The sequence below is a fragment of the Chinchilla lanigera genome, unplaced genomic scaffold, assembly GCF_000276665.1.
Source record: "Chinchilla lanigera isolate Chin_1 unplaced genomic scaffold, ChiLan1.0 scaffold00123, whole genome shotgun sequence".
Taxonomy (NCBI): domain Eukaryota; kingdom Metazoa; phylum Chordata; class Mammalia; order Rodentia; family Chinchillidae; genus Chinchilla; species Chinchilla lanigera.
The window spans coordinates 4430054-4438114 of NW_004955524.1; the positions used below are offsets into that span (position 1 = coordinate 4430054).

At 39.5% G+C, this 8061-nt stretch overlaps 1 protein-coding gene across 1 annotated transcript in view; it reads right to left on the minus strand.

Moving 5' to 3' along the window:
• The window catches only part of LOC102016949, a gene marked incomplete at its 5' end in the record, with an annotated part of 69164 nt that overhangs the window by 22199 nt on the left and 38904 nt on the right, over positions 1–8061 (minus strand). The window lies entirely within an intron of this gene.

Sequence of the window (8061 nt, forward strand, 5' to 3'; positions counted from 1 at the left end):
TTTATTTGCCATTCTTATTTCCTTATCTGAGAAGTGTGTATTCATCTCAGCTGCCCATTTTTGGATTGGGTCGTTGAATTTCAGGAGGTTGATATTTTTAAATTCTTTGTATGTTGTATATAGAAGCCCTTTGTCTGATTGAAATTTTTTCCAAGTTTGTGGGTTTTCTTTTTCTCTGATGGTGATTTCTTGAGATGTGCAGAAACTTTCAGTAGGATGTGATCCCAGCTGTTGATTCTTTCAAGCGCTTCACATGCATTTTGATTTTTGTTCATGAACTCTCTGCCTACCTGTATCTCTTCATTCCCACATTCCTAATGTGGGAATGCACTTTCTCTTCCCATAGATTTAGTGTTTCTGGTTTAATATTGAGATCTGTGAACCATTTTGACATGAGTTTGGTGCATGGTGATAGATTTGGTTCTATTTTTAGTCTTTGGCAGGTCGCAAGCCAATTTTTCCAGCACTATTTATTAAAAAGGCTATCGTTCTTCCAGTGAGTTTGTTTGTCCCCTTTATCAAAGATTAGGTGGCTGAGTGTGTTTTTGCTTCTGGCTTTTTCTTCCAGTCTGTTCCACTGACGCTCAAGTCTGTTTTTTAGCCAGTACCAGGTTGATTTTATGACAGTAGATTTGTAGTATAACTTCAGGTCAGGGATTGTGATTCTACCTGACTTGTCCTTGTTGTCCAGGATTGCTTTTGCTATTCTAGGTCTCTTCTGGTTCCAGATGAATTGCAGGCATGTTTTTTTTGAGATCTTTGTGGCATATTAATGATAGTTTAATGGGAATTGCATTGAATCTGTTCAGTAGTTTTGGATGTATGTCCATTTTCACAATGTTGGTTCTTCCTGTCCATGAGCGAGGAATATTTTTCTGTTTATTGAATGCTTCTTCAGTCTCTTTTGCAGAGTACTATAGTTTTCAATGAATATATCTTTTACTTCTTTTACTAGATTAATTCCTAGATATTTCAGTTTCTTGGATGTTATTGTGAAAGGTATGGTTTCCTTAATTTCTCTCTCAGTCTGTTTGCTGTTTGTGTATAGGAATGCTATCAATTTCTGGGTGTTGATTTTGTGTCCCGCTACACTGCTGAATTTGTTGATTAATTCAAGGAGTATGCTTGTGGAGTTTTTGGGGTCTTCCACATAAAGTATAATGTCCTCTGCAAAGAGTGATAGTTTTCCTTCTTCATTTCCTATCCTTATTCCTTTTATTTCTCTCTCCTGTCTTATTGTTCTGGCTAGTGGTTCCAGAAATATATTGAAGAGGAGTAGTTAGAGCAGACGTTCTCATCTTCTTTGCAATTTTAAAGTAAAAGCTTTCAGTTTTTGTCCACTGAGAATGATTGTGGCTGTTGGATTGTCATAGATAGCTTTGATCATGTTAAGATAAAGAACATCTATGCCTATTTTCTGTAGTTTTTATTATAAATACATGATGGACATTGTCAAAAGTTTTTTCTGCATCTATTGAGATGATAATGTGGTTTTTGTCTTTGGCTCCATTGATATGGCATATAACATTTGTACATTTGCGAATATTGAACCAACGATGCATTCCTGGAATGAATCCAACTTGTTCATGATGTATGATTTTCTTGATAATTTTCTGCATTCTATTTGTTTTGTTTTGTTTTTTGATTTTCTCCAGTACCAGGAACCGAACTCACGACCTTGCGCTTGCCAGGCAGGCACTTTTGCCGCTGAGCTAAATCCCCAGCCCCTTCTGCATTCTATTTGCTAGCATCTTATTGAAAATCTTTGAATCTATATTCATTAGCGAGATTGGTCTGTAGTTCTCTTTCCTGGTTGAGTCTTTCTCTGGTTTTGGTATCAGTATGATGCTTGCCTCCAGAAATGCGGTAGGGAGAACTACTTCCTTTTTGATTTCATTGAAGAGTTTGAGGAGGGTTGGTATTAAATCTTCTCTGAATTTCTTGTAAAAGTCTGCTGTGAATCCATCAGAGCCTGGGATTTTCTTTGTTGGCAGGTTTTTAATCACACTTTCAATCTCATTAATTGATATGGGCTGGTTCCGGAATTTGATATTTTCTTGAGTCAACCTTGGTAATTGAGACATATCTAGGAATCTGTTCATTTCTTCTGAGTTTTCTATGCTATGGGAGCAAAGATTTTCAAAGTAGGTATTAATGATGTTCTGAATTTCTCTGGAATCTGTAACAACTTCATCCTTTTCATTCCTTAGTGTGTGAATCTGAGTTCTTTCCTTCCTTTTCTTGAAAAGGTTGGCTTGGGGTTTATCAATTTTATTTATTCTTTCAAATAATCAGCCCTTTGATTCTTTTTTTTTTTTTTTTTTTTTTGGAAGGTTTCCTTTGTCTCAATTGCATTAATTTCTGCCCTAATCTTTATAATCCCCTCCCTTCTTTGGACTTTGGGCCTGACTTGTTCTTCTTTTTCTAAAACTTTTAGATGTAACATTAAGCTCCTTATTTGTTCTCTTACTACTTTCCTCACCTGTGAATTCACCGGTATGAATTTCACTCTTTGGACTGCTTTCATTGCATCCCATAGATTGCGGTAAGTTGTATTTACATTTTCATTTGTTTGTGGGTATCTTTTCATTTCCTCTTGAGTTTCTTCTGTGACCCATTGGTTGTTCAGGAGGTTGACTTTTAATTTTCAAGTGTTGATGGAGTTTTTGGAGTTCCTTTTGTTGTTAATTTCCAATTTTATTTCACTCTGGTTTGATAATACGCAGGGGATAATTTAAAATCTTTTGCATTTCAGAGGGTATGGTCTATGGACTAGAATGTGGTCTATTTTATAGAAAGACCCATGTGCTGCTGAGAAAAATTTGTATTCTGATGTCATGTGGTGGAACACTCTGTTGACATCTGCTAAGTTCATTTTTTCACAGCTTTGGTTCAGATCTGTTATTTCCTTGCTGATTTTTTGTCCAGTTGACCGACTTCTTTGTGTCAATGGGGTGTTGAGGTCCCCTGTTACAATACTGTTCTTAATTATATGGGTTTTCATGCGTGTTAAGATTTGTCTTATATAATTTGGAGCTCCGACATTTGGTGCATAGATGTCTATGATTGTTATCTCATCCTCTTCTACTTGGCCCCTGACACCCATGTAGTGACCTTCTTTATCTGTTTTGATTGTTGTCAATTTGAAGTTTACATTGTCTGCAAACAGAATAGCTACACCTGCTTTATTCTGGGTTCCTGTTGCATGGAGCATTGCTTTCCATCCTTTGATTTTCAGTCTGTGGATTTCCATTTGAGTGAAGTGTGTTTCACGTATACAGCATATCATTGGATTTTGCTTTTTAATCCTCTGTGCCAGTCTGTTTCTGTTGACTAGAGAATTGAGGCCATTTACATTTATACTTATAAGCAGTAAGTATTGATTTATCATTGTCATGTTATTTACTTGTATTGGTGTCCTACTTTTTGTACCTGTTTACTGGCGTGCACTTCATGACTTTTCATTTTAACTGTTGTTCTTCAAATTGTGGTCAGATTTTTCTCTGTCTAGAATATTTTTTAGTACTCTTTGTAATGCTGGTTGGGCCCTCATGAAGTTCTTCCCTTGTTCTTTGTCATGAATATATTTTATTTCCTGTTGAATTTGAGAGATAGTTTGGCAGGGTACATCAGTCTTGGTTGGAAGCTGTTCTGTTTTAGGACATGTAATACTTCACTCCAAGCTCTTCTCAATTGCATGGTTTGTGCTGAGAAGTCTGCCATGATTCTCATGGGCTTTCCTATATAGGCAATCTGTTTCTTTTCTGTAGCAGCTTTTAATATTCTGATCTTTTACTGGAGACCTGGGAACATGACTATTCCATGTCTGGGTGTAGTTTTATTTTGGTTGTGGATATTTGGAGTTCTATATGCCTCATTTCTCTGTATATCATGTTCTGTTTCCATGCTTGGGGAATTTTCTGCTATTACTTCTGCAAATATTCTTTTTATGTCAGTTGTGTTGCCTCATGCTGTTTCTTTGAATCATAGAAGTTGTACATTATTGCTCTTTACCTCGTCTTGTACCTGTTGTATTGACTTTTCCTGGATCCTTGTTGATTTTACAAGATCCTTCCTTTCATGGTCACTTGCTGCCATGCTGTCTTCAAAGTCTGGGATTCTATATTCAGCTTCATTCAAGCGATTTTGATAGCTTTCAGTGGCAGCTTTGTTTTCCTGGAAGTCTCTTTGAATCTGGTTCGTGCCTTCTAAGGCATTTCTATATTTTTCATTGAACGTTTCTGTCCATTGCCTTTGTCCTATTTTCTTATAAGTTCCTTCTTGAGACTTTTTGAACAGTTCCTCCATTATTATTGTCATTTCATTTCTTGCCTGAGAGATTATTTCTGATCTCATCTCATCTATGACCTTATGGAGTTGTTACTTTACTTCCATTGCAATCATTTCAGCTAAATCACGCATGTGTTTACCAAGTTCTCGTATGTCAATATTTTCTGAACTTGTCCTGAATGAGGTGGAGTTCTGGGATTGTGTTTTAGTCCTTTGTTTTGTCATGTTTGCTATCAGATGCAGAAAGCTGTTTCCTTCTTCAGTAGCTGCACAGCAAAGGCCACTGGTGTCCCTAGTTTTCCTGTTGGTGAGGTTTGCCCCTGAGTGACCTCTGAGAAGTGCTACTTAGTCTCAGATTTCTGGCAGTTGTTGATTTGTATCTAGTTATGCCTAGTCTCAGACACGGACTTTGGTGTGAGCTGATGTCCAACCATCTGATCGAGCGTCCCCTGGCAGTTCAGGGCATCTGCACCGCCCAGACTCAAGTTGCACTTGTGTGACACCACGGTCCAGTGGACCTATGTCCCCAGGCAGTTCATGGTACAGGCATAACCCAGACACAACTGCAGTGTTGACAGTATTGTGAGCCACCTGATTCTGTGTCTCCAGTCAGTTCAGGACATATACAGGAACCAGATGCAGGCCAGAAGTGTAGCGAGCACAGACTGCCCATGCCTTCAACCCACTAGGGAGTCCGTGCAAAAGTTTAGCACGGACTCAAACCACAGGACCAGAAGCTCCCGGAGCACTCACAGACTCAGCACAGGGGTGGGCAGGGCGGGGCTAAACCAGCCCCCCATCCAGAGAAGTCCCTGGGGCTTCTGAGTAAGGACCTCCTCTCTCCTGCCAGTGCCCGGAGGGCAGAGACTCTGTAATGAAGAGGATTAAAATTAAACCATTTGGTAAGTTGTAACTGGTAGCAGTTGAGTGCCTCCTCTTGACAGAAACAGTTCTGACAAAAGTCAGGACCTGAAGTCCCAGGAATTCCTTGCCAGTCCTGGGGCTTGAGAAGCAGTTTGAGGCCATGAAGAGAGTGCAGGTGCGGCTGGGAGAGGAGCGGCCCAGGCTGGAACCTGAATCCAGTCCTGGTGGGTTTGTATGAGAAACACTTCTCCTCAAATATTCCATTTCGAATGTGTAAAACTGGACAATGATGTCCTGCACTGGGGGCCGCAGCAGACTACAGCACAGAGGGCCCAGCAGGATTCCAGCACCCAGTAATTGCTATACAAATTCTACTTTCTTTGCACCCCATTTTCCCCCAATCTCTGTTATTTCTACCTCAGAGTCTTGTGTATGGAAGGTCATTATATCATGGGGCCCTGTGTTCATCATGTGATTCACCCCAGATAAGGTTTGTACCTAAATGTGCTGTCAGCAGGTGGGGCCTGGCTGCAGGTGGGGTCCTGGGGACTTAACCTGAGAGTCTGTGTCCCTGTCCCTGACTCCCCCTTCTCTCTTTGCTTCCTCACTGCCGTGGCTGAACAGCTTTCTTCTGACATGTGCTTCCATGCTGCCTTTCTGCCTCAGAGCCTGCCGACCTGCAACTAAAACCATGAGACAGAATAAACCTCTCTTCCTTTAAATCTCAGGTATTCCGTATTTTGTCTCAGCAATGAGGAAGAGACTGAAAGAGATTTGGAAGCAGAGAGCTGGAGTCATTGCTGTCACTGCACCTGACCATATGGTTTCAGAGCATTGGGATGTGGTTTGTGGGAGGAATTTGGGATGGACTGAAGATTGCAGATAGAGAAGAAGCCCTAACATGTGGAAATACAGAAATGGAGACACAGGAAAGGAAGCTAAAAACCCAGGTGACTAAGAATTTGTGTCAGCAGGTGAGTCACTCATACCAGGAGCTGGGGCGTGCAGATTTGAGGGGAGTAGAAGGCGGGCAGTTCTATTTCCATAAGTTTGTTTCAGATGGTGATAGTGACAAATTCTTACATTTCGGAGTTCAAATGTATTGAGATTTTGATGTAATATATTAGAGTCATCTGAAGAAAGCAAGAAAAGAGTAAAACTCTCCAAGTCTCCATTTTGTTTGTGTGTTTCCTCCCTCATTCTCCTTCACTTTTTTGTTGCATTAATGGATTGGTGAACTCTACTGACCCTTTTTTCCTTTAATACACTCTCCACCCACCTGTCCATGCTTCCACCCACCCATCCTTATAACCACTCTTTTAGTCCTTCCCATAAAAACCTCTATCACATATGCAGACTCAGAAATCAATACAAAGGGGAAATAATCCCACATTCATTTAAAAGAGATACCAAATATTTTACACAAATATACTCTCAACATTGTCAAAGACCTACACCCTGTGAGCAATTGATCTTTTAATCAGAAATAAGTATTTAATGGTATTAGTGGAATTCTTTTTGGTTTATCTTTTTATTCTGGGGGGTAACAGGAATCAAACTCAGGACCCTGCACTTGCCAAGCAGGCGCTTGTGTTGCTGAGCTATATCCCAAGCCCTATTAGTGGAATTCTGAAATTTAAACATTTAAACAGAAAATAATAACTCAGAAGCCAAAACTGGATATGCACACACAGAGCACTACATTATTTAATATTGATTTCAGGCAGAAGATTGTTAAGTCTCTAAGTACCCCAGGTTGAGATCAACCTTCCAATCTTTGGCCTCCCTGTTCAGAGTGCTGGGATCACATGGGTGTACCTCCATGCTGCATTAACCGGAATCCATATGTTCATAAACAAAAAAGAACATATGGCAGGTAAAACATTTCCTATCACATTCTCTGAAAACACTTTCAATACCTGTGTATAAACGTGAGAAGAACATTTTTTGAATAAAGTATATAAAGTAAAACTGCATATAATAATGCACTTGTACATCATACATGTATATAGCTGTCAATAGATGCTGCTTAGTAATGATAAAAGCAAACATAAATCTGAGATGGAAAGATGTTCTAGTGCATATCGATAAGTTCTTCCACGGAGTACTCCATCAGTTCAGTATATTGCCGTCATATAATCAATGGTGTATACACCTGCATATGACCAACCAATTCTAGAATCCTAAAAGTCATGTGAGACAGAATATGTAAAAGTAATTTAACTAACTGCAAAAGGAAAATGCAAGAAGACAAATATACACATAACTATCAAACCAGACTATAATTAGCACAGTGAACGCAGGCTCCTCCTTCAAAAGACAAAAGTAATAAAACATATTAAAGAATTCAGAAACATAGTGACATACAGGAAGGAATTTATTGTCTTTTTTAAATGACAAAAATACTGGGAAAGCCAAAAGGAAGACAAAAGTGGACAGTACAAGCATAGAAACAAAAGGATGAAATCTGACTTAATAGGCATCAAAATATCCAGAATAAAATCAACCTAAAGGTATGAGGACTACAGTTTCTAGTAAACATTACACTATTAGAAAAAGAAGTTGCATCACTTAGTAAGGATAAAAGTCCTGTAGTAGACGATAGCATCTGACTTCACATATGGTACAGCTTTGAATTCAGGTCCTCTGTGTATAATAGAAAATGGATGTTTAATGATAAGAAGGCTCCTTTCTGACAGAATGTGTTTTGTCCCTGATCCCAGTAAGAGAGTTTTTCTCAGGTTTTAACAAAATAATGTAGCACTTGGGGGCAAAGATGCAGCCCAGCAGCCCCGCACCGGAGGCCAAGATGGAGAAGACCTCCATGGCCACCATGACCTTCCCCTTGGTGCTGTGGTACACGGGGAGGAAGGTGACCCACACACTGCAGAACACCAGCATGCTGAA